The sequence below is a fragment of the Gorilla gorilla genome, chromosome X, assembly GCF_029281585.2.
Source record: "Gorilla gorilla gorilla isolate KB3781 chromosome X, NHGRI_mGorGor1-v2.1_pri, whole genome shotgun sequence".
Taxonomy (NCBI): domain Eukaryota; kingdom Metazoa; phylum Chordata; class Mammalia; order Primates; family Hominidae; genus Gorilla; species Gorilla gorilla.
In genome coordinates, this window is record NC_073247.2 from 122,768,612 (window position 1) to 122,793,362 (window position 24,751).

The 24,751-nt window shown below is 40.4% G+C and overlaps 1 protein-coding gene across 10 annotated transcripts in view; it reads left to right on the forward strand.

Annotated features, from left to right (window-relative positions):
- The window catches only part of PAK3 (p21 (RAC1) activated kinase 3), a 292,772-nt gene that overhangs the window by 55,163 nt on the left and 212,858 nt on the right, over nt 1-24,751 (forward strand). For 4 of the 10 annotated variants that reach the window (XM_055377005.2, XM_055376998.2, XM_055377001.2 and 1 more), the window contains one exon: nt 14,564-14,636. The exons of the other annotated variants lie outside the window; for them this stretch is intronic. The gene's annotated coding sequence lies outside the window, so the exon portion shown is untranslated. The remainder of the gene's footprint in view (nt 1-14,563; nt 14,637-24,751) is intronic. 10 annotated transcript variants of the gene reach the window in all.

The window sequence follows — 24,751 nt, forward strand, 5'->3', positions numbered from 1 at the left end:
CATGGCCCCACTCCAGGCTGGCACATAGGAGGTGCTCGGCAAGTTTTGAATAAATAAACCCCTTGGGACTGAGGAAAGAACGCTTCTTTCGCTTTGCGGAGTTCTTCAGTGCTCAGCCAGAGCCAGATTGTGAATCTAGGCAGTCTGGCTTCAGGGCCTGTAGACTCAGCCACTTAATTTATGCATGCAAGGTATTGGGTTTTATTGGGGGAGTGGTGGTGGTGGTAGTGGTATTATTTTTTATAAAAGTAAAAAAAAAAAAAAAAAAGCCAGGTGCAGTGGCTCATGTCTGTAATCCCGGCACTTTGGGAGGCCAAGGCAGGTGGATCACTTGAGGTCAGGAGTTTGAGAACAGCCTGGCCAACATGGTGAAACCCTGTCTCCACTAAAAATCCAAAAATTAGCCAGGCATGTTGGCAGGCGCCTGTAATCCCAGCTACTTGGGAGGCACGAGAATTGCTTGAACCCAGGGGGCGAAGGTTGCAGTGAGTTAAGATCGCGCCACTACATTCCAACTTGGGTGACAGAGTGAGACTCTGTCTCAAAAATAAATATATAAAAGTTTTTAAAAAAATCTTGCTATCACATTATCCAAATGTTATATCCATATTCCCTCTCACTGGAGCACATACTACTTGGGTTTCTTTGCCTATTATTGTTTTGCTTTTTGGTAGAGAACTCCTACCATACCCAACCATATTACCCTCCCCTTCTTCAGAAGAGATTCCCAGGAATCCTAATATCCCACAGAACATAATCTTTCCATTTCCAGAAAGGAATATGGATGCCTGTTGGTTTTGTCCCTTTGTGTCTTCACAAGTACTGAGTGCCTACCATGTGTCAGGTCCTGTTTTAGTCAACTGGAGATATAGCAGTGACCAAAATAATTTAAAAAAAAAACCCACCCTCCACAACATCACTTCCATAGCATTCTTGCCAAAAAATGCACTACCTTAATCTAACTATAAGAAAAAAGCAGACAAAACCTGATTGAGGGAAACTCTACAGAATAATTGGCCTGGACTTGTCAAATTGTCATGAGAGACAAAGGTTGAGGAAGCATCACAGATTAGAGGAGGCTAACGAGGCATGGCAACTAAATACAATATGAGATCCTGGATTGGATCCTAGAACAGGAATAGGACATTAGTAGAGAAACTGGGAAAATGTGAATAAGGTCTGTAGATGAGTTAATCTTATTGTATCAATGTTAATTTCCTGGTTTCAATAATCTTAGTATTATTGTGTAAGGTGTTAAGATTACAGGAAGCTGGGTGAAGGGTATATATGGTAACTCTCTGTGCTATGTTTGCAATTTTCCTGTAAAGTCTAAAATTATTTCAAAATAAAAAATTAAAACTAGCCCTGCCCTCCTGGGGCTTAAGTGCTGGAATTGACAGCCAGAGAGAGAAGAAGGGAGGGAGAGAGAGAAACAATAAGTAAAACAATCAGGGTATTATTTAGTATATTAGCAGGCAATGGATGTTATGGAGGCAAAGTAGGAAAGGGAAATGAGGAGTAGAGGGGCTGTATTCAAGTAGGATGGTCGTGGAAGGCCTCACTGAGAAGACATTTGAACAAAGCCTTTAAAGAAGAGGGTGCAAGAGCCACAAGGTAGAGCACACCAGTACGAGGGAAATGCAAAGGTGCTGAGGGCATGTAATGCCTGCCCAGTTTAAACAACCACAGGAAGCCTAGTGTGGCTAAAGCCCAATGAGCAAAATCAGTTTGCTGCATTCTGTGGTTTTAAAGGTATCGGAAAGAGACTGACCACAGAGGAAAGATTAGGGAAGTCAAACAAAGGACATCAAATGGAAGGCCTGCTGTTGTCCTCTGTTTCCAACCAAGTCACAGATGACAGAAACATGAAGGGAAGGAAAGAGCAGGGAAGTAAAATCGCTGAAGTCTAGAATCACTGTCCAATTTCTGGTGAGTAAATAGATCCTTATTAAGCACCATAACAAGTTTCTGAGTCTCCTGTGCTTTATTCCTCTCCAAGCACTGAACTATAATTAATGCTGAGTGTGGCACTGGTATCACAGCCTGTGACATCTTCCTGATTTTGTGCTGTGTAAAATCATGAGAAGTGTAAGTGGTAGCACAAACGGGTGGTCTGATTTTTCTTGGACTAATGAGTGGGAATGATGAAAAATCCAGAACATTTTTTTGATTTGGCTTATGTTTATTATCAAAAATTCTCGACTTATTCAGGTAGCATCACTTGGATGTTTGGGGCCTGGTAATGCATGCACTAAACAGTATGCAGTCAATGATGTTGCTTGGCAAGCAGCCCCCTGGCCTGATGTATACTTACAAAAGACAGGCCAGGTACCAGCGGGGTTTCCTAAGGGTTCCTCAGCTGGCAGCTTTGACTGAGGATGCTTCCTCTTCACCAACTATGCAGAAGCAGATATCCACATGGGAGGAGCCAGCCTAATTCATGGGAGGCTTGGTGACAGCAATGTTGTTTTAGGAACATCTTTGACCAATCCACACAAGAGTGCTTAAAAAAAAAAAAGATTGGATGAGAGGATTTAGTGCTTAGTATTCTGAAAAGTGTAAAATACTTCATATGTATAAGGTATTACTATAATAATAATTATTATTATGTACTATGATGAGGTTTAAAGAGATTAAAAGATCTATAGCTATAGTGTTTCCTAGTTCCTTACTTGTTTAGTGTTATGAAGGATGCCATTACCCTCTTTTTAGAAAGAACAGCTACCATTTTGAGCACTTACTATGTGCCAGGCACTATAATAAATGTCTTGCATGTATTGTTTCATTTAGTTCTCACAATAACACCATGAAGTAGGTACTGTTGATATCCCTATTTTAAAGTTGGGGTAAGTGAGGCTAAGAGATGTTAAATAACTTACCCAAGGTTGCACAGTAAGTGGTTAGAACCAAAATTATATGCAGGAGATTGGCTCTAGAATTCTGTGTCCTTACGTCTGTGCTACAGTACCATTTAAAATAAGGGATGCAGGACACACATGCTCTGAAAAGGCAGATTTAGGTCTCCAAGAGGGAAGGCATCAGCTCCGCTTTTGGGGCTCCATACACAAGGATAACTGTTAAGAAAGCCCGAAGCATGTGGGGCAGCTGGAGCTCAGACTGATGTACTTGGATGTCTGAAGAGGTGCTAAGGGGCTATCTGGCATCCCAACTTGAAAGACTGAACTAGGATGAAGAGCAATGGACAAACTCTGAATTCTAGAACTACCCAGAATAGCCGTCACCCACTTCACCCCATCCTTGTGTCTGTGAGGAAACTAGAGAGGCAGAGCACTGCTGACACTTGCCCAAGGTCACACAGTTCTCTAGAGCCAGCAGCTGCAGTAGAACTCTGGTCTTCAGGCTCCCAGTTCAGTGCTCATCCTCCAGCCCCACCCCCATTAGCCCCTCGCATTCAGTGGGCAGCAGTCAGAAAGAAGGCATCTCCTTTTGAGTGAAGCTACTGTCTGGAGCAGTGGTTCTCAGTGTAGCCCAGGGACCTGCAACATCAACTTCACCTGGGAACCTGTTAGAAGTGCCAATTCTTGGGTCTTTCCCTGGACCAAATGGGGCTGGGGCCCCACAATGTGTGCTGTAACAAGCCCTCTTGATGATTCTAATGTATGCTGAAGTTTGAAACCCACTGGTCTAGACTGACAAGCAAAGCACTGAGTGCTGCAGATATCAATATGCATGTGGAGCATCAACTTGCACAGCACAAAGGATAGTCTTCATAGGGAAGGAATGTGGAAAGGACTGCAGCCCTCGAGCCACACCTGCAGCACAGTGTCACCTTCAAACACACATGACAGTCACAGATAGATACACAGAGACTGGGAGGGAGGGTGTAGCCAGTTCTTGTTGATCTTCATCTGCATCAAAGATAATGTAGTTTTGCCAGCTCAGCAGTTCGATAGAGACATGCCAGCTACTCGGCTTGGTGCTGTGGAGGGTGAAGTCCCTGCGCCTCAGGGAAACTGCCACCCAGGATTATAGAACTTCCAAATTGGGAGGGAGCTTAGAGATTATCTACTCCATTATCCACCTCTACCACTCCTTGGTAATGGCATCCCTGACTGGCACTCTCTCAGCTTCAGCATTACAAGGCCATAGTGAGAGTGAGCTCAGTTTCTTTTAGGACAGCTTGGAGGTGGGAGGGAGAAGGGAACTTACACACAGGTAACTACCATTACAAAAAGTAGTATAAGTGTTAGAGCCAATGCTGTAAGAACACAGAGCCAGGAGGAATACATTTTAGCTGTGGGAGATCAGGGATGACTTCATGGAGGAGATGTCCTTTGAGCTGGGCAAGATTTCAGCAAGCAGACACAGTGGAGTAGGAGGGGTTATTTCCAAAGAAGAGAATATCATGAAAAACACTTGAAGGAATGAAAATCCAGAACAAATTTCACAAAACTATTTAGGCAGGCTAGGTTGAGAGGACACATTCTGCAACGAGACTGCTTAGCTTAAAATACTGACTCTGCAACTTACTGGCCACTTGACTTTTGGCAAATTATTGAACATCTCTTGGCCTCTGTTTTCCTACCTGTAAAATGAAAATAATACGACATACCTGTGTTATATCATATTGGGTTGGGAGAAAGAGTAAATGAGATAATGCTATGAACTAGCTAACACAGTGTCTGGCATATAGCAAGTGCTCCAGGACAGTTTGGCAAGCTTTCTTCATATATAACAGGAAATTTGTTTGGAGCACTGGCAATAGAACTGAGAGTAGTGGAGGTAATCTTTGATACTAGGTTGTGGAGAGAGCTTAGAGTGCCAAACTAAGAATTTGGGGCTTTTATTCTGAAGGCAGGGGATATGAGTAGTAGGAGGATGAATGGGAACAGCGGCAAGGGATAGAGAGAGTTAAGAAGCCACTAGATCTTACTTAAGGCAGTGACAAGTGACCTGAAAGGAACAGGACAAGAATCAGGTTCAGAGGAGAGATATTTGTGTGAGTGTATGTCTGAACTATACTGTCACATATAAACCTGACTTTGGGTTAACAGCCTGAAATGTACACGTGTCTATTAAATAATTAGAGAATAAAAATTAATGGTTGGAGAGAATATTGGCCATTTGTTCTATTGTGAAAGACAATCCTTTGTTAGCTCGAGTGAAGCTATGTGAAATATTATATCCTATGAAAACACTTCCTAAAGATGGCTATTTGTAAGAAAATTTGGGATATGTGCAATTCACACATACTTGATCAATTTAAGCACATTCTGTTTTACTGGCAGGCACCAAAATCTGTAATAAGACAAGGAGTCCTCCAGTGAAAGAGATGATTAGAGATTGCAATAGCAGTGCACACTGAGCTCCAATTAAGGAATTTTCTAATGGTTGTCTAGGAATACAAGTGCCCTCCATTTGGGCTTTGGTGATAACTAGAGTATTCTTTAGTTGTTAATCAGAGTGAACAGAATTCAAAATGTTCTCGACTCGTGGGTCAAAGGGAATGATCTCATTTGGCACATTATTGAGTTTCTGAGAAGAGGAAAGATACTAACAGCTCACAAATATTTTGTTATTGACTAACTGCAAAGATGCATCTGTTAAAGCAGTCCATCTGAGTTGGCTAGTTCTCTCGAATATTAAAGAATATCAATATATACTAAAAGCAAGTCAATTTGTCAAGCATTTACAAAGCAACTTTGAAGCCAAATGATACCTTTTCTGCCTTCCCTTCTCTTCTAGAAGATATTCACAAACACATACAAATCTGGACTAAATTCCCTCTAACAGACCCTTTGTAAAGAAAGCTCACTTTCTTTGGCTGCAGTGACACAGATGTTTGGGTGGGAGGGGGTGCGGAGGGTGGTGGAAGCATGCTGGTTCAATGCTTGAGAAACAGTGCTGCACCCAACAGACTGAATGTCATGAATTCTTTGTCAGCTCCCCCTCAGACCCTCCAGGCTTTCCCTTTGTCTGCTAAGGGATGGAAACAGAACAGATACATTGAAGCCGGTAGACTGATCAGCTAGATTGACCCAAATTCATTCAGGAAATGCAAAAGCCTGCTGGCTCGTGGGATTAGCTGGCTGGTGTTTGAATCGCTACCCATCTGTACATTTCCTTCTTGTCCAGTGCAGCCCCAGCTTGCTACATCTGCTCACCTCAGCAGCTTGCTTTCCAAGACAAGATAATTTGAGAAGAGTCTAGTTGTGAGAAAGCAATGTCCAATGCTAGGGAAACTTTGTGGCAAGCCCAAAGAGAAATTTGGCCTTCATGGTAAGTGATTTGCTATATCCCCGGTGTTCTTTTCCCACCATCTGCCCTTGCTCTTCTCTAATTCTAGGTAATGCAGCCAACTTGTCAGGCTTAGCTTTGTCGAGGGGATATACCATTTTCAAGGCTTCATTTTTTCATAAGGACTGTGCTAAGCAGCTGTAAGAAAAAATAGGATGAAAAAATGAATGTTTTGTTTACATTAGTGAGGTGGCATCAAAAAGCAATGAGGAAAGGCCCAGTACATCTCGTAGACAGTTAATTATGTCAGAACTCAGACTAAAGGAGACATGGGGGTCTAGACAAATTATACCCAGGGTTTACCCTGCCGACAAGAGTTCCTATCCCAGCAATAGACAGGGGTCACAGAAAAAGCCTATAGCACAGTATTTCTCAACCCTGCACATTAGAATCTCTTGGAAAACTTTAAAAAATATATATGCAGAGTCCCCTCCCTCAGAGATTATGTCTTAATTGCTATGGAGTTAGGGCCACAGCATTGGTACTTTTTAAAAGCTCCCCAGATGGAAAACAAAATTGCCACAAAGGACATCATTGAGACAATTAGCCACATTTGAATATGGACTATATATTAGGTAATATAATTGTGTCAGTGTTAAAATTACTGAACTTGGTAACCATGGTGCTGTGATTACGTAAGAGGATGTCCTCCTTCTTAGGAAATATGCACTAAAGTATCTAGGGGTGAAAGGCAGGATGTCTGCAACAAACTCAAATGGATTAGGGAGAAAAACACCTAGAAATGTAAAGGAGGAATAAAGCAAATATGGCAAAATGCTAACAATTTGGCTCATCTGGGTGAGGGGTATACAGGGTTTTTTTTGGTACTATTCTTAGAATTCTTCTGTTGGTTTAAAATTATTTTGAAATACAAAATTCTTTTTAAAAAATAGAAAATAAAACAGATCCCCTGATGAAATAAAGCCCAACCAAATATGGAAACCATTGTGTTCAGTCAAATAGAGGGAATGGGGACCTGCTATAGATAGGTGAGAGTGAAAGCCTTTCTGAGACATTATCCTACATCAGCGTTTCTTCCACTTTAATGCTCATACACATCTCCTGGAGATCTGGTTAAAATTCAGTTTCTGATTCGGAAAGTCTGTAGTGGGACCTGAGAATCTGCATTTCCTTTTCTTTCTTTCTTTCTTTCTTTCTTTCTTTCTTTCTTTCTTTCTTTCTTTCTTTCTTTCTTTCTTTCTTTTTTTTTTTTTTTTTGATAAGCTTTCCCTCTGTTGCCTCTGCTGGAGTGTAGTGGTGTGATCATGGCTCACCGAAGCGTCAACTTTCCAGGCTCAAGTGATCTTCCCGCCTTGGCCTCCCAAACAAAATGTTGAGTTTACAGGCATGAGTTACCATGCCCCCCTGAGATTCTGCATTTCTAATAGACTCCCTGGTGATGCCAATGAGGTTATTCCATGGGCCACCCTCAGAGTAGCAAAGTTCTTGGACTGAATTACCCCACCATAAATTTGTCAGTCAGTAAACAAGTATTTTGGAACTGCAAGAAAAATTCTCTGAGTGGAGTGGGCATGCAGAGTTCTATGGATTGGCAGCCCCATCATCTTGACCCCTTGACCATGGCAACTCCCCGTGAGGGATTCAGAAAGTCTGCAGTGGGGCCCAACCTGCCCTGTGGGAGTCACTCTGATCCACAGAACAGAACAGAGCACCTAGCAGAATAAGCATAAACAAAGGCTTGCAGCAAATGGAAGAAGGTATGAATGGTCTCTTCAAAAGCAAGTTCATGATACAAGTCCCAGGAAAAGTGCAGCCCTTTCCAGTGGGTGGCAGTGGAGCCAAGCTGAGGCTCTTATAGAGAGCAACATAGTTCTGATGAAGTGTCAGGGTACAGGCTGCGTGGGTCCAGCTACCTCCTCCAGGTGAGGACCCCTTTCTTAGAAATAAAATTCCAAGGAGGATTCCCATTTCATGCTGGCCGTGGCATGCTTTGAGTTTGTTGCTTCCACTGTAAGTGGAGAACCAAAATGTCTCTCACTTGGAGGACCCTGCTTCCATCAGAACTTCCCAAACCTTGCTCTTCCATTTCCCCCTCAAGGTAGCTCCTTTCCCCTCTGCCTGTGTGTTGTGATTGTGCTTTCCATGCATTGAATTAGAGGCTATCCTGTTATTTATATCTTCCTTGTTTACATCCAAATCAAGGCCAATTAATGTGAATGCACAGAAGGCAACTGAGCTTTACTGAGCATGCAACCCCAGAGAAAAGCTCTAGAAGACAAATGAGAAAGGCTCTGGAGTTGGTCAGCCCTGAGTTTGTATCCTCGCTTTACCACTTAATAAGTGTGTGAACTCGGGCAAGTTACTTAACATCTCTGAGCTTTGGGTTCCTCATCTATAAAATAGGGTCAATAATTGTACTGACTTCATAGAGTTGTGAGTATTAAATCAAATAGTGAGTACAGCAAATGCTCAAGAAATGGAAGATAGTCATGGACTTGATGGGCATTTATTAAGTTTCTTCTATGTGTAGACAAAGAGTAGTTCAAATCCAGTCTAGTCATACTTGCTAGTTGTGCAATCTTGGATGAGTTACTTTGTTTTACCTCTCTGAGCCTCAGTTCCCTTACTCTTAAGTGACACTGGTGCTGGTATATAAATCACAGGATTGCTGTAAGGAAGAAATGAAGTCAGACATGTTAAACACGTCAGGCACATATAAATGTGCTCAGCCAACATGAAATATCATAATTGTTGTGGTTATTATGTCAGCTCTTCTCTGAGCACCTTTGTATTATGAGATTTACTTAGCAGCCAAGCACACTTTGCAGCCTCCTCCAGTAGACCCTCTCCAATCTTCACTGTCATTTCCCTGAGGGCGGAGGCCCTATCCTTTATACCATTTCTGGTGTCTCCATGACACCTGGCAGTGAGTAGGTGTTCAGTGCATGAAGCAGAGAGCACTATGCTGCAAGCACAGCCATCAGAAGCATCACTGCCTGGGTTCAAGTTTTAGCATGTCCACTTTACTTGCTGGGTGACTTTCTAGCAACTCCTGGATCTTCTCTGAGTCTCCATTCTCTCACATGTAGTAAGGGTGTGATAATAATTCCTACCTCTGGGGATTGCTGCAAGGATTAAAGCTGGGTACATAGTGAGAGCTTAATAAGGGTTGAGTGTTTTAATTGCTGTTATTATTTGAGAAAAGTCTTACAGTCAAGGATCACAGGAGCTACTCTGAGAAATCATGCACACACATGCATAGATACACACGAGTGGGCAGCACTGAGAGGACAGGTTACAGGAAAGACACAAATAGGCATTTATTGCCCATGAAAGGCTCTTTGAACCCCAAGCCAGAGCCAGTGTCTGCCTAAAATTTTCTCTGTAACCATGGTACTGAGAGCCCCTGAGGGTTTTTTTAAAATATTGAAGTAAAATTCATATAACAGAAAATTTATCATTTTAACATGAAGAATTCAGTGACATTTGGTACATTCACAGTGTTACAGAATCACAGCTCTTCTGAATTGATTACCCCTTTAAGCTGGCTGTATCCAGAGGAAGGCAGGGCTCATTGTCTTCTGTAACCCTTCTTGTCACTATTCCATACCTCTTCACATCCCCACTTTGTTTCTCCTTCCTCATTTTTTCAATTGTACTCTTTCTCTCCACTCTCCTGCTCTTTGAGGGCAATGGGATATGTGTCTCTGATATACATGTACTTTTAGGAAGAGTGAGGATATTTACCCACTGGAAATATTCCAGGTCTAAAAGATGGCACTGGAAGAGTGCAGAATGGGACTGGTGAAGCCACTTCTTGCCAGGACAGGCTTGGCACACCTGAAAGCAGGCACAGCACAATGTCAGCTGCCCATTGACCTTAGTCTTCTGGTGGCCCCAGGGTCAACAGACAACCTGAAAAGGCTTATTATCAATTACGACGTCTGAGAATCACAGTCCTGTTTGTTATCATGTCTTCTATCTTTGGCCTCCCCGTTATTATGAGTAAATTTGCTTCATATTAAAGCATCTATTGCAGAATAACCTTCATAGGCTCCACAGCCTCACAGAATCTGCTTTATATTTGTACCTATGGGCAAGAGCCACATCTTAAATATATTAAACAATAAGAAGAATACTGTATATGTACTGAATTATTCCTGCATGCCAAGCACTGTGCTAAATGTGTTTCATGAGTTATCTCATAAATGAATCCTTACAGTGACTCTAGGGGCCAGGCATTGTTAATATCTACTTTTAATAGATCAGGAAACTAAGGCACAGAGCCGATGGCTGATTTGTCCAAGAGCAAGTGACAAAACCCATGCTTTACACGGCTGAGTAATATTGTGGCCCCATAATCCCACCATGGATAATTAACAGAAAAAAAAATATTCATTTGCAACCACAGACAGTAGCTTCCTTCATCCACTGCTAGACTTTAGTCTTGGTTCATGAACTTCCTAGTTTTTGACGTTAGGCTGTTCACCTAACCCATCTGAAACTGTTTCTTCCTCTATATAATTGTGGAAATTGTCCTGCCTTACCTCGCTCAGATTTATGAGTATAAAATATAAAAACATGCAGGGAATGTTTTTGCAAAATGTAAAGTGCTATGCCAATGTCAGGAACTGACATCATGAATAATGGCTTCTTGGGATTGTGTGAGAACCACCCAGTTTCATGCTGGGGAATTAGAGCTCCCTAGGAGCTCTGTGATAACCCCGCGCTGCAAATTCTTCTAGCCAAATCAAATCCTTGACAAGCCACGCCCATTTCTACTCTTCATGGTTGTGTGAACTCTTAAGTGCTAGCTGATATGGTTTGGATCTGTATTCCCTTCAAATCTCATGTTGAAATGTAATTCTCAGTGTTGGAGGTGGGGTCTTATGGGAGGTGATTGGATCACTGGGGCAGATTCCTCATGAATGGCTAAGTGCCATCCCCTTGGTGATGAGTGAGTTCTCATTCTGAGTTCACATAAGATCTGGTTGTTTAAAAGTGTGCAGCACCTTTCCCCTGACTCTCTTGCTCCCTCTCTCACCATGTGATATGCTGGTTCCCCCTTCACCTTCTACCATGATTGTAAGTTTCCTGAAGCCCTCACCAGAATCCAAGCAGATGTTGGTGCCATGCTTGTACAGCCTGCGGAACTGTGGGACAATTAACCTCTTTTCTTTATAAATGACCAAGCCTTAGGCATTTCTTTACAGCAATACAAAAATGGTCTAGCGCACTAGCCAACTTCTCTGAACTCCTAATCTGTGTCTTTAAAGTGTACTTGGAACAGCACTGGAAAAATCCTCCACTTTTGGGATATCCGGGGGCTGAATAAACCCAGTGAAAGCCTTATAAGATGTCTTCTGCCTGTTCTAGTTTTGAAAAATCACAGCCTACCTATCACAGAGGTTGCGATGCAGATTAACTTGAGGTGATAAATTTGAAAGTGCTTTGCACAGTGCTTGCCTCATAGTGGGTGCTCAAAAGATGGTGCCTCTTTTGTGATTCAGATTGTTATTCTTGGGGCTGGGGGTGGTTAGGTAGGATGCCAAAGAAGAGAGAGGCTGCAGCAAGGGGAAGGCAGTTTGGGCAGTTGGGACTCCTAGACCACATGGCTTGCCAATTTCCTGATTCCTCGAAATGAAGGCATGATTTTGAAACACAGCTGCCTCTTACTCACACAAAAGCAGTTTATGCACAAGGCTGTGTCTGACTTCCCATGTAGGTTATTTGTGTTTCCCAGAAATGTTGGGAAGGTGTAGGAAGATGAAGCCTAATTAAGGGTCTTCCTGTTCCACCACACTTCATCTCCCTGGCATGCAAGTGGTTTGGCAGCAAAGCAGGCAGACAAAAAGTCTCTCAGCAAGGAATAACTTTTATTATCCCTCAATGTAGACATGCAGGACAGTGGACCAGAAAGGCTAGGAAGCAGTGGAGGGTAGCAGTCTTTTAAATACCACATATCATTCTTTTAAAGAATTATTAAGTGTTTTCAGAAATTGTAAATTTTCCACGTATTCGTTGCCCTCAGTGAAACAATGCACAGGAATGTTCTCCTCTGTTCTTCTGCTTCTGCAGTGTAAGCAGTATTAACAGCCTGGGTTCGAATCCTCCCACAACCTTCTTTGTGCACATGCAACCTTCTTTGTATTCAGGCATGTAAGACATCTATAGGGGATTTTGCTGTTTGTACTAGAATGGGATTGTGAGATATATGTTTCTCTACAGCTTGGCTTTTGCACTTAACAGTGCATCACAGACCTCCTAGCACATCAGTAGTTATAGATCTGGTACATTCTTTCAAACCACTACATGATAGTTCATAATATGAATAATATGAATATGCCAGGATTTATTAAACTGTACATCTATCGATAAGCACTTGGGTTGTTTAGAACATTGTAGTCATTCTCAGAGACTTTTTGTCTGCCTGCTTTGCTGCTAAACCACTTGCATATCAGGGAGGTGAAGTGTGGTGGAACAGGAAGACCCTTAACTAATTATAATATGGTAAACATATTTACCAGTGTTGGTAAATATGGTAAACATATTTACCAGTGTTGGTAAATATGGTAAACATATTTACCAGTGTTGGTAAATATGGTAAACATATTTACCAGTGTTGGTAAATATGGTAAACATATTTACCAGTGTTGGTAAATATGGTGGGAAAGATTTCTGGGTCAAAGGGTTTTAATTTACTTATGGAAAAATTGCTTAGCTGATATTCATAAATTGCATTCTGATTCCCTCATCCTATTATCAAAAAGTTTATTGTTGATCAGTTAAGCAGATTTCATTTGCCTTCCCAATAATCAACGTATGACCTCATAGTAAAGGACTGTTGTAAAGAGTGGGCATCCAAGGATATGATCTTCTCTTCATTGGGATCCCAGAAATGGTGGGTTGTAATTTATCTAACTGGACTAAATTCTCCTGATGCCTTCTTTCACTGACACAATCCAATTATTCTCCTGCCTTTTCTAGCCACGATCACCTTAGGCTCAACCTTGAGAAACAAAAAGAAAACAAATTTTGTTGGCAGCAGACATGTTTTGGTTCTCCCTCAGATAAAGTTTCCTTTGCAGGACAATAAAAGGGGAATTGGAAAGGCTGGAAAAGTAAGGTGAGCACAAGTTAACAGAAGATGAGGAACATCAATCTGCTTTACTAAAGGAATTACTTTTGCAAAAGTATTGCTGAATAGTGCTTTTAAGTATCAAGGACATGGTGGGTACATGGGGGTTCACTGTAAAATTATTTCACATTTGTTTTACAAACTCTTAAGGTGTTATTTTTTTATTTGCATTTTTTTGAGACAGGGTCTTTCACTCTGTCACCCAGGCTGGAGTGTGGTGGTACAATAATGGCTCACTGCAGCCTTGACTTTCCTGGCTCAAGCATTTTTTCCTACCTCAGCCTACTGAGTAGCTGAAATCACAGGCATATGTCACAGCACCCGGCTTATTTTTTAATTTTTTATAAAGATGTGGTCTCGCTATGTTTCCCAGGTTGGGCCGGAGCAAGCCTCCCACCTCAGCTTCCCAAAGTGTTGGGATTACAGGCGTGAGCCACTGTGCCCGGCCCTGTTAAGATGTTCATATGTGGTTTGATTTATAAAAATTCTGCTCACATGCCATTTTCCAGGCATAAAATATCTGTATCAAGATACTTTGCTGTGTGTGATACTTTATGCTTTTTAAAGCAATTTCATTTCACAATCCAATTCCACCCTCACAGCATCATAGTATGACAGGAATCACTCTTCTCATTTGACAACAGAGATAATTAGGCCTGGAGAGGTAAATGACTTGTCAAAAGTCACATACATAATTAGCAGCAGAGCTAAGCCTTAAATTAGGGATTCCCCATCCAGCATTTGTCTCACTTGGGGAAGATGGGTAGAACATGAGACCCTAATTCCATCTCTCATTAAGTCTCTGCTTGAGTCTTATTTGGCCTAACTCAATTTCTGTTTTGCTTCAGGCATGTAGATCCATGCTTCTTTCCATGGCTAATATAACACTGATTGAGCACCAGTAATGCACTAGGTGCTCTAGAGACTATTGAATTAAATCTGGTTGCTGCCCTGTAGCTCCTATTCTGAATTTGTTGGAGCCCAATCTAAAATAGTTATTGCTCTGCACAGATAGTACAGGCTTATAAGAACATTTCTCCAATCTAAGCTTGTATCTCACCATTTTTCTTTAGGACCCCCAACGGAATTTCTTCTTATCAGGCAGGAATATCCCACAACTGGTCTCTGAGTAGTCTTAAAAAACAGCCCTTTATTTTGCCTGACTCACTCTTGAAGATGAATGCATCAGCTTGTTTTCTCTTCCAGAATAAGATACAGAGGACAGCTTTCTCTTCTGAGGAGTCAGAAGTTCAGTTCGCCCAACATGGAATGACTTGAGGTACACTTGAATGGTCTCTGTGACCCTAAATGTCTTCCTCATCAGCAGAAATGTCCTCTTTGAAGATGTGATTCCTTGACTACTTCCTGCCTCTTCATGTTGTGTCAGTTACGTGATCCATTAACCAGGCTGTATGTATATCCTTTGAAATGTTTCAAACATCTTTCCCTTTCCTAACCACTCCCACTTGCCACTGGCTTTGTCATCTTAAACAGCAAAGTCCCAGCAGATCTCCCTACTTAGCATCTTTTCCTCCAGTCTACAGTATATGCTACTGGCAAAATTATATTTCTAAAACAAAGCTCTGATTATATTATTCCCCTAGTCAAAAACCATAGTCGACTTTCCACTGCCTGTTGCAGTGGTGTTCAAAGTACATTTGTTCATTTGTCTGTTTGTTCTTTGGTTTCAAATCAGCAGCACCTTTTTTTTCAAGTAAAAAAAATTAGGTAGTTAAGATCCCAAAATGTAAAGCAGATAAAAGTAGACATGCCTTAAAAAATATGTAGACACACTGTAGTTGAAGTGAGAAGTTGGGGGTGAGAAAGTAGGGAAGCTCTGGGCCCCTTGCTCCTGGCAGAACCCTTGGTCCTCAGGGAACACAGTGTGAAGACCACTGGCCTGCTCATAAGTTTAAAATGCCTTCGCTTGCCATTCAAGACTGCACTAACCTGGCCCTAAACTGCCTCTCCCATGAGACTTCCAATTGTCCTTAAAGGAACCCTTTGCTTCAGCCGTTCGTTCTGCTCTCTGTCTTCCCCACACAACTGGGACATTCTTTACCTTTGCACTGCTAAGCCCCCAAGCCTGAAATGTCCACTACTGTTCTCGGTTCCTGTCTGAATTGCATTCACCCTTTGAAAACCAGCTCTAGTTCTACTTACTTTAAGAAATATTTGCCAGCTTCCTTGTTCCGCAGGGACTCACTTACTGGAGCTGTAATGACTTTATCTTCCAAAAGAACAAAAGAGAAGCAGCCCAGGAAATAAATTCCTATCAACTCTGTTTTTATGTGCTCCTTCTGGCTAGAGAAGCCTTATGATGTGATCATTAGATATGGGAGCAGATTCTCTGGGTTTGTAATGTGGCTCTGATACTTATTAGCTGTGTAACTCTGAGGAAGTTACCACTCTCTGAAGTCCCTCTTCTGTAAAATTGGGACAATAATAGTAGTCATCTCAGGGGTTATGCAAGGATTAAGTTATATCAAGCTCCTAGCCCAGGGTTTGGCACTAGTAAATAGTATAACTTACTAGTTATACTAGCAAGTGTAACTAGTAAATAGTATAACTTACTAGTTATACTACTAACTAGTATAGTAAGCAGTATAACTTGCAAGTTATACTACTAACTAGTATAGTAAGCAGTATAACTTGCAAGTTATACTACTAACTAGTATAGTAAGCAGTATAACTTGCAAGTTATACAACTCATATCTGGGTTGATGTGAAGGTTTGAGCTAAGGCAGATATGAGTTGATGTGAAGGTTTGTGCTAAGGCAGAGGCAGGGGGATGTCCACTGAGGGCAGAATTGTTGGAGGATCCAGAGGTAGAAAATAGTGTACAGAGTAAAATAAAGAAACTAGCACAGCCAGTAGAGGGTGAAACAGGTTGCTCTACCACCAGGTGTGAAGGAGGTACCCTGAGAGGTGGTTCCCCTAAGGCCCCTATCAGCAGTGCTCAATTCTTACAGAGTGTATACTCAATAATTGTGAGCTATTGTTAGTAAGTTTGAAATTGGGACTGTCCGAGATGCATAGTCTCCATCCTTATCTATGCTGTTTTAATAACCTTAGTTTTTTTTATCGTGGTAAAAGAACACATGACATAAAATTTACCATCTTAACCATTTTAAGTGTAAAGTTTGGTAGCATTAACCACACACATTGCATTGCACACTGTTGTACAACAGATCTCTGGAACTTTTTCATCTTGCAAAACTGAAACTCTACACCTATTGAATAACAACTCCCTTTTTCCTGCTCCCCCTGGTCCCTGGCAAATACCATTTGACTTTCCATTTCTAAGAGACTGACGATTTTAGATACTTAATATAAGTAGAATCATGTAGTATTTGTCTTTTTGTGACTGGCTTCTTTCATTTATCATAATGTCCTCCAGGTTGATCCATGTTGTAGCATGTGACAGGATTTCTTCCTTTTCTATGACTGAATAATATTCCACTGTATGGATATATCATACTTTGGTTATCCATCCATCTGTTGATGGACACTTGGGTGGCTTCCACCTTTTGACTATTGTGAATATGCTGCTATAAACATTGGTGTACAAGTATGTCTTTGAGATACTGTTTTTGACTCTTTTGAATATATACCCAGATGTAAAATTGCTGTATCATATTGTAGTTATTGTTTTGTTTGCTTGATGAATCTCCATCCAGTTTCTCATCGTGGCTGCACCATTTTACATCCCTACCAGCAATGCACAAGGGTTCCAATTTCTCACATCCTTGCAAACCCTTGTTATCCTCTGTTTTCTTGTTGATAATGGCCATCCTATTGGGTGTAAGGTGATATCTCATTGTGGTTATGATGTGTATTTCCCTAATGATTATTGATGTAGAGCATCTTCTTTGTGCTTATTAGTCATTTGTATATCTCTTTGGAGAAATGCCCATTCAAATCCTTCCACCATTTTTAAATCAGGTTATTTGTTGTTGTTGTTGTTGTTGCTGTTGCTGTTGATTTGTAGAAGTTCTTTATATATTCTGGATATTAATCCCTTAACAGATATATATTTGGTTTGCAAATATATTCTCTCATTCAATGGGTTGCTCTTTCACTCTTGATTGTTTCCTTTGCCACACAGAAGTTTTTAAGTTCAATGTAGTCATATTTGTCTATTTTTGCTCTTTAGTGTTATTTTAATGTGTCTATATCCTGTCTTCTCAGTGAAACTCAAAGCTTTCCAAAGGTACAGTGCATGATTCCTCTTGTGTTGTCTGCTGTGTCATGCTCTGTGCCAGGCACATAGTAGGTGCTCACGAATATGTACCAACCAATTAATTGAATCTCCATATGCACATTAACCTATTATCAGCCATGAGTGCCTTAGCAAAATTATTTTTTTAGTTAACTGGAAGCTTAGAGGATAGCATCTATGATTGGGCCAAAGGAGAGACATAGGTTGGAGGAGTGAATAGAAAGCATGGGGCCTTCTCAGGAAGAGGAGACTCTATGGCAGCAGGTGGGGACATTGTGCCTGACATAGGGAAAGGTCCCCGTAAATGTTAGCGGTATCATTATTTGTGCACTAGCTGTCTGAGACAGGGAGAGGCAGTGCTGGGATAACTGAATGGAAATATGAGAAATTCAAAAGAGAAACTTTTTGTCAGCTTGCCTTCTTAAAAGTATGTGTGTGTGTGTGTGTGTGTGTGTGTGTGTACATATATATGTGCACACGTGCTCAAGTTCCAAGATCCAAATTTGTTTTGCGACCAGGAAGATAATTCACTGTTTGCATTATTTCCAAGAGTAACCATTAATGCAGGTAGTGAGGAGGACCACAAATGTGATTACTATTCAGTAGACTCTTTTTGGATGATGTCCATGCATTACTTATCTCACATATACTACATCAGTGCTAAAGAAGAAAGGAAGAAAGGAAGGAAGGAAGGAAGGAAGGAAGGAAGGAAGGAAGGAAGGAAGGAAGGAAGGAAGGGAGGGAGGGAGGGAGGGGAGAAGAAGAGAGGAGAAGAGAGGAGAGGAGAGGAGGCAAAAGAAGAAAGGAATAATTAGGAGTTGATTAAAGCATCTGCCCTAGGACTCTTGGAGATGAATAGGATTTTCTGACCTGTTACTTTATTTTAAAATTGGTGTTGCCTTTGGGGCTCTCAGTGCTAAATAGTGAAAACTCAACAAAGATAGTAGTCCCTGCTTTGGGCTGGAAAACATCACAAGGGAAATTAGAAAACACCTTGAGATGAATGAAAATGAAAATACAACATACCAAAATTTATGGAACGCAGTGAAAGCAGTGCTAAAAGTGATATTCATGGCTATAAATGTTTACATTGAGAAAGAAGTTCTTAAATCAACAACCTAACTTCACACCTTAAGGAATTAAAAAATAACAAGCTAAACCCAAAGCTAGCAGAGGAAAGAGACCAATAAAGATTGGAACAGAGATAAATAAAAATAGTGAATAGAAAATAAAATAAATAAAATAGAATAAAATAGAGAACAGCAATGAATCCAAGAGATGTCTCTTTGAAAAGATCAACAAAATTGACAGAGTTTATAGCTAGATCGACTAAGCAAAAAAAGAGAAGCCTCAAGTAACTAAAATCAGAAGTGAAAGCACAGACATTACCAAAAATGTTAAAGGAATAAAAAGATTATAAGGGAGTACAATGAAGAATGGCATGTTAACAAATGTGGTAACCTAGATAAAATGGACAAATTTGTAGAAACATACAGCCTACCAATATTGAATTATGAAGAAATAGACAACACCAATAAACCTATAACTAGTAAGGTGATGAAATCAGTAATCAAAATAATTTAAAGGAAGAAAAGCCAAGATCCAATGGGTTCACCTCTAATTTCCACAAAACATTTAAGAGTAATTAACATCAATTTGTTTCAAACTCTTAAAAAATTAAAGAAAAGAGAATATTTCCTAACTTACTCTATGAAGCCAGCATTACCCTGATACCAAGCTAGAAAGAGACACTGCAAGAGAAGAAAACTACAGACCAATATACCTTATGAATATTGATGCAAATATCCTCAGCAAAATACTAGTAAATAGAATTCAATAGCATATTAAAAGGATTATATGCCTTGAGTAAGTGGGATTTATTCCTCGAATGCATTGATGGGTCAACATTAAAAAAAATCAATCAATATTATACACCACATTAACAGCATGAAGGGGAAAACCACATGACCATCTCAAGTTACATAGAAAGAGCATTTTACAAAATTCAACACCTTTTTGTGATTTTTAAAAAGAACTCAATAAACTAAAAATAGAAGAAAACTACCTCAACATAATAAGGCCATATATGAAAAACCTACAGCTAACATCATGCTTAATGGTAAAAGACTGAAAGCTTTTACTCAGTGATCAGAACAAGACAAGGATGTCAGCTTTTTGGCACCTCTATTGAACATAGTATTAGAAGGCCTAGACAGACAGCAATTAGGCAAGAAAAATAAATAAAAAGAATCTAAATTGAAAAAGAAAAAGTAACATTATCTCTCTTTACAGACAATATGATCTTCTATATGGAAAATGCTGAAGATTTTATTTTAAAAACTATTAGAACTAATAAATCAATTTGGGAAATTGTCAAGCTGTAAAATCAACATACAATAATCAGTTGTAGTTCTATACACCGACAACAAGCAATCTGAAAAGGAAATGAAGAAAACGATTTCATTTAAAATAGTGTCAAAAAGAATAAAATACTTAGGAATAAACTTAACCAAGGAGACAAATAAATGTGTACTGAAAAGTATAAAACATTGCTGAAAGAGATTAAAGACACAAATAAATGGAAATATGGAAATACATATCATGCTCTTAGATTGAAAGACTTAACATATTTATGATGTCACTACCCAAAGTGATCTACAGATTCAGTGCAATCCTTATCAAAACCCCAGTGACTTTTGTTGCAGAAATAGGAAAATCCATCCTAAAATTTATATGGAATCTCAAGGGACCCCAGATGAGTGAAACAATCATGAAACAGAACAAAGTTGGAGAACTCACACTTCTTGATTTCAAAACATACTACGAAGCTTACAGCAATCAAAATATCGTGGCACTGTCATAACGACAGACACATATACCAATGGAGTAAAAGAGAGCCCAGAAATAAACCCTCATTAGATGGTACCCTTTTTTACCCTTTTGACAAGGGCACAAAGTCCATTCAATAGGGAAAGAGCAATCTTTCCAACAAATGGTGGCTGGGAAAACTGGATATCCACATGCAAAGGAATGATGTTGGGCCTTTACCTTACACCATATACATAAATTAACTTAAAACAGATAAAACACCTAACCATAATAACTAAAACTATAAAACTCTTAGAAGAAAACATAGGGGAAAAGCTTCGTGACATTGGATTTGGCAATGATTTATTGTATATGACATCAAAAGTATAGGCAACAAAAAAATGGATAAGTTGGATGTCATTAAAATTAAAAACCTTTATGTATCAAAGGACAATATCAGAGTGAAAAGGCAACCTACAGAATGAGAGAAAGTATTTGCAAATCCTATATCTGGTAAGGGATGGATATCCAGAATTGTAAAGAACTATTATAACTCAACAACAACCACAAAATTCTATTATAAAATTATGCAAAGGCCAGGCAAAGTGGTTCTTGCCTGTAATCCCAGCACTTTGTGAGGCCAAAGCAGGAAGACGGCTTGAGCCCAGTAGTTTGAGACCAGCCTGGGCAACATGGCAAAACACCATCTTTACAAAAAAAAAAAAACAAAATATTAGCCGGGCATGTCTCCTGTAGTCCCAGCTACTCAGGAAACTGAGGTGGCAGAATTGATTGAGCCTAGGAGGTTGAGGCTGCAGTGACCTGTGGTTGTGCCACTGCAATCCAGCCTGGGTGACAGAGTGAGACCCTATCTCAAAAAAAAAAAAAAAAAAAAAAAGAAAGAAAGAAAGAAAAGAAAAAGGGGGGGGGGCAAATGATTTGAATATACATTTCTCCAAAGAAGATATACAAATGACCTATATACACATGAAAAGGTGCTTGACATCATTAGTCATTGGAGAAAGGCAAATCAAAACAACAAATGAGATACCACCTTACACCAGTAGGATGGCCATTTTACAAACCACACACACACACACAAACACACAAAAAATAACAAGTGTTAGCCAGGATGTGGAGAAATAGGAACTCTTGTGCATTGCTGGTGGGAATGTAAAATGGTACAGCTGCTATGGAAAATGGTATGATAATTCCTTTAAAAATTAAAAATAGAATTACCATATGATCTAGCAGTTCTACTTCTGGGTATATACCCAAAGAAATTGAAAGCAGGGACTTCAGTAGATATTTACACATCCATGTTCCTTGCAGCATTATTCACAATAGCTAAAAGTTAGAAGCATCCCAAGTGTGCACCAACAGATGAATAAAGAAAATGTATATGTTACTCATCCTTAAAAAGGAAGGAAATTCTGACATATTCTACAGGAATGGATGAACTTTGAAGACATTATGCTACGTGTAATAAGCCAGACACCAAAGGACAAATATTGTATGATTCCATTTGTATAAAGTACTTAGAGTACTCAAATCCATACAATCAGAAAGTAGAATGGTGGTTTCCAGGAGCTGAGAGGAGGGGAGAATGGGGAATTGTTGGTTAATGGGTATATAGTTTCAGTTGGGGAAGATGAAACATTTCTGGAGAGAGTGATGATGATTGCACAACAATGTGAACGTAGGCCTGAGGGAGGATTAAGATGGCAGATAGGAGGCAGGACTAGCTTGCAGATCCCACTCAGACAGAGCAGTGTATAGAGACTCTCATCATGAACTTTTGCTCCAAGAACTACCACAGGAACATACCAGGGAAGCCGAGAGAATCCACAGACCCTTTGAAGGAACTGGATCACCACTGCAGGTTCCCTGAGATGTCAAAAACCTGTGTCTGTTTGCTTTCTCAGCCAGTGGGGAGGCTTGTGGTCTGGGGTAAGTTCTCAGCCCTGATCATTGGCTGCCTAGAAATAGACTTGGTGCTGTTGTGGGGGTATGGTGGAAGTGAGACCGGCCTTTAGGACTGTGGGCTCTGTGGGAAAGGGGTGAGGCCTGTGACTGCCAGGTTTCCACCACTTCCCTGGTGACCTGTGTGACTTATCAGAGGCGGTCATAATCCCCCTGGGTATATAACTCCACTGGACTGGGAACAACACCCCCATCCCCCACAGCAGCCACAGCAAACATTGCATAAGGAGAGGTGGAGCTCAGACATGCTTATCCCTATCCCCAACTAGTGGTCTTTCTCTACCCGCCCCCAGGAAGACAAATGTCATAATCTCTTGGGAGCTCTATTGCCCTTCCTACCTCCTGAGAAACCTGAATACTTAATCAGGTGTCCCTAGGGCAAGTTTGCATCCTCCTTGTAGGGCCACAGTTGATGCACTCCTGAAAGGGTTACCTCCTGGCTGGGGGCCAACCAACACAAAACCAGCCCACTAAACAAAAACACAACCAAAGACCCTCACAGAGTCCATTTTACTCCCCTGCTACCTCCACCAGAGCAGCTGCTGGTATGCAGGACTGCAAGACCTGAAGACAGATTACATCACAGGACTCTTTGCAGAAACTCCCCAGTACCAGTCTGGAGCCCAATAGCTCCACTGGGTGGCTAGACCCAGAAGAGCAAAAACAAATCACTACAGCTTAGCTCTCAGGAAGCCTCTTTCCTAGAGGAAGGGGAAAATAACACATTAAGGGAGCACCCATGAGACAAAACAATCTGAACAGCAGCCATTGAAACCTAGATATTCCTTCTGACATGAGAAGGAACCAGAAAAACAATTCTGGTAATATGACAAAACAAGGTTCTTTAACACCCCCCAAAGATCATACCAGCTCACCAGCAATGGATCCAAACCAAGATGAAATCTCTGCAGTGCCAGAAAAAGAATTCAGAAGGTCAATTACCAAGCTAATCAAGGAGGCACTAGAGAAAGGTAAAGTCCAACTTAAAGAAATCAGAAACATGATATAGGATATGAATGGAAAATCCTTCAGTGAAGTAGATAGCATGAATAAAAAAAAATCACAACCGCAGGAAATCAAGGACACACTTAGAGAAGTGCAAAATGCACTGGAAAGTCTCAGTAATAGAATCAAACAAGCAGAAGAGAGAACTTCAGATCTCGAAGACAAAGCTTTCAAATTAACCCAATCCATCAAAGAAAAAGAAAAAAGAACTTTTAAAAATGAACAAAGCCTCCAAGAAGTTTGAGACTATGTTAAACATCCAAAGCTAAGAATAATTGGTGCTCCCGAGGAAGAAGAGAAATCTAAAAGTTTGGAAAACATATTTGAGGGAATAATTGAGGAAAACTTCCCCAGTCTTGCTAGAGATCTAGACATCCAAATACAAGAAGCTCAAAGAACACCTGGGAAATTCATCACAAAAAGATCACCACCTAGGCACATAGCCATCAGGTTATCTAAAGTCAAGACAAAGAAAAGAATCTTCAGAGCTGTGAGGCAAAAGCATCAGGTAACTTACGAAGGAAAACCTATCAGATTAACAGCAGATTTCTCAGCAGAAACCCTACAAGCTAGAAGGGTTTGGCGACATATTTTTAGCCTCTTTCAACAAAACAATTATCAGCCAAGAATTTTGTATCCAGAGCAACTAAGCTTCATAAATGAAGGAAAGACACAGTCTTTTCCAGACAAACAAATGCTAAGAGAATTCGCCACTACTAAGCCAGCACTAAAAGAAATGCTGAAACGATCTCTAAATCTTTAAACAAATCCTCAAAATACAACAAAATAGAACCTCCTTAAAGCATAAATCTCACAGGACCTATGTAACAATAATACCATGAAAAAAAACAAAAACAAAAACAAGTTGTTCAGGCAGCAAATAACACAATGAATAGAATAATATCACACATCTCAATACTAACATTGAAAATAGATGACCTGAGTGCTCCACTTGAAAGATACAGAATGGCAGAATAGATATGAATTCAACAACCAAGTTTCTGCTGTCTTCAGGAGACTCACCTAACACATAAGGATTCACATAAACTTAAGGTAAAGGGGTAGAAAAAGATATTCCATGCAAACGGACACCAGAAGTGAGCAGGAGTAGCTATTCTTTTATATATATACTTTAAGTTCTGGGGTACATGTGCACAATGTGCAGGTTTGTTACATAGGTATACATGTGCCATGTTGGTTTACTGCACCCATCAACTCATCATTTACATTAGGTATTTCTCCTAATGCTATCCCTCCCCCAGGCCCCCACTCACTGACAGGCCCCAGTGTGTGATGTTCCCCTCTCTGTGTCCATGTGTTCTCATTGTTCAACTCCCACTTATGAGTGAGAACACGCGGTGTTTGGTTTTCTCATC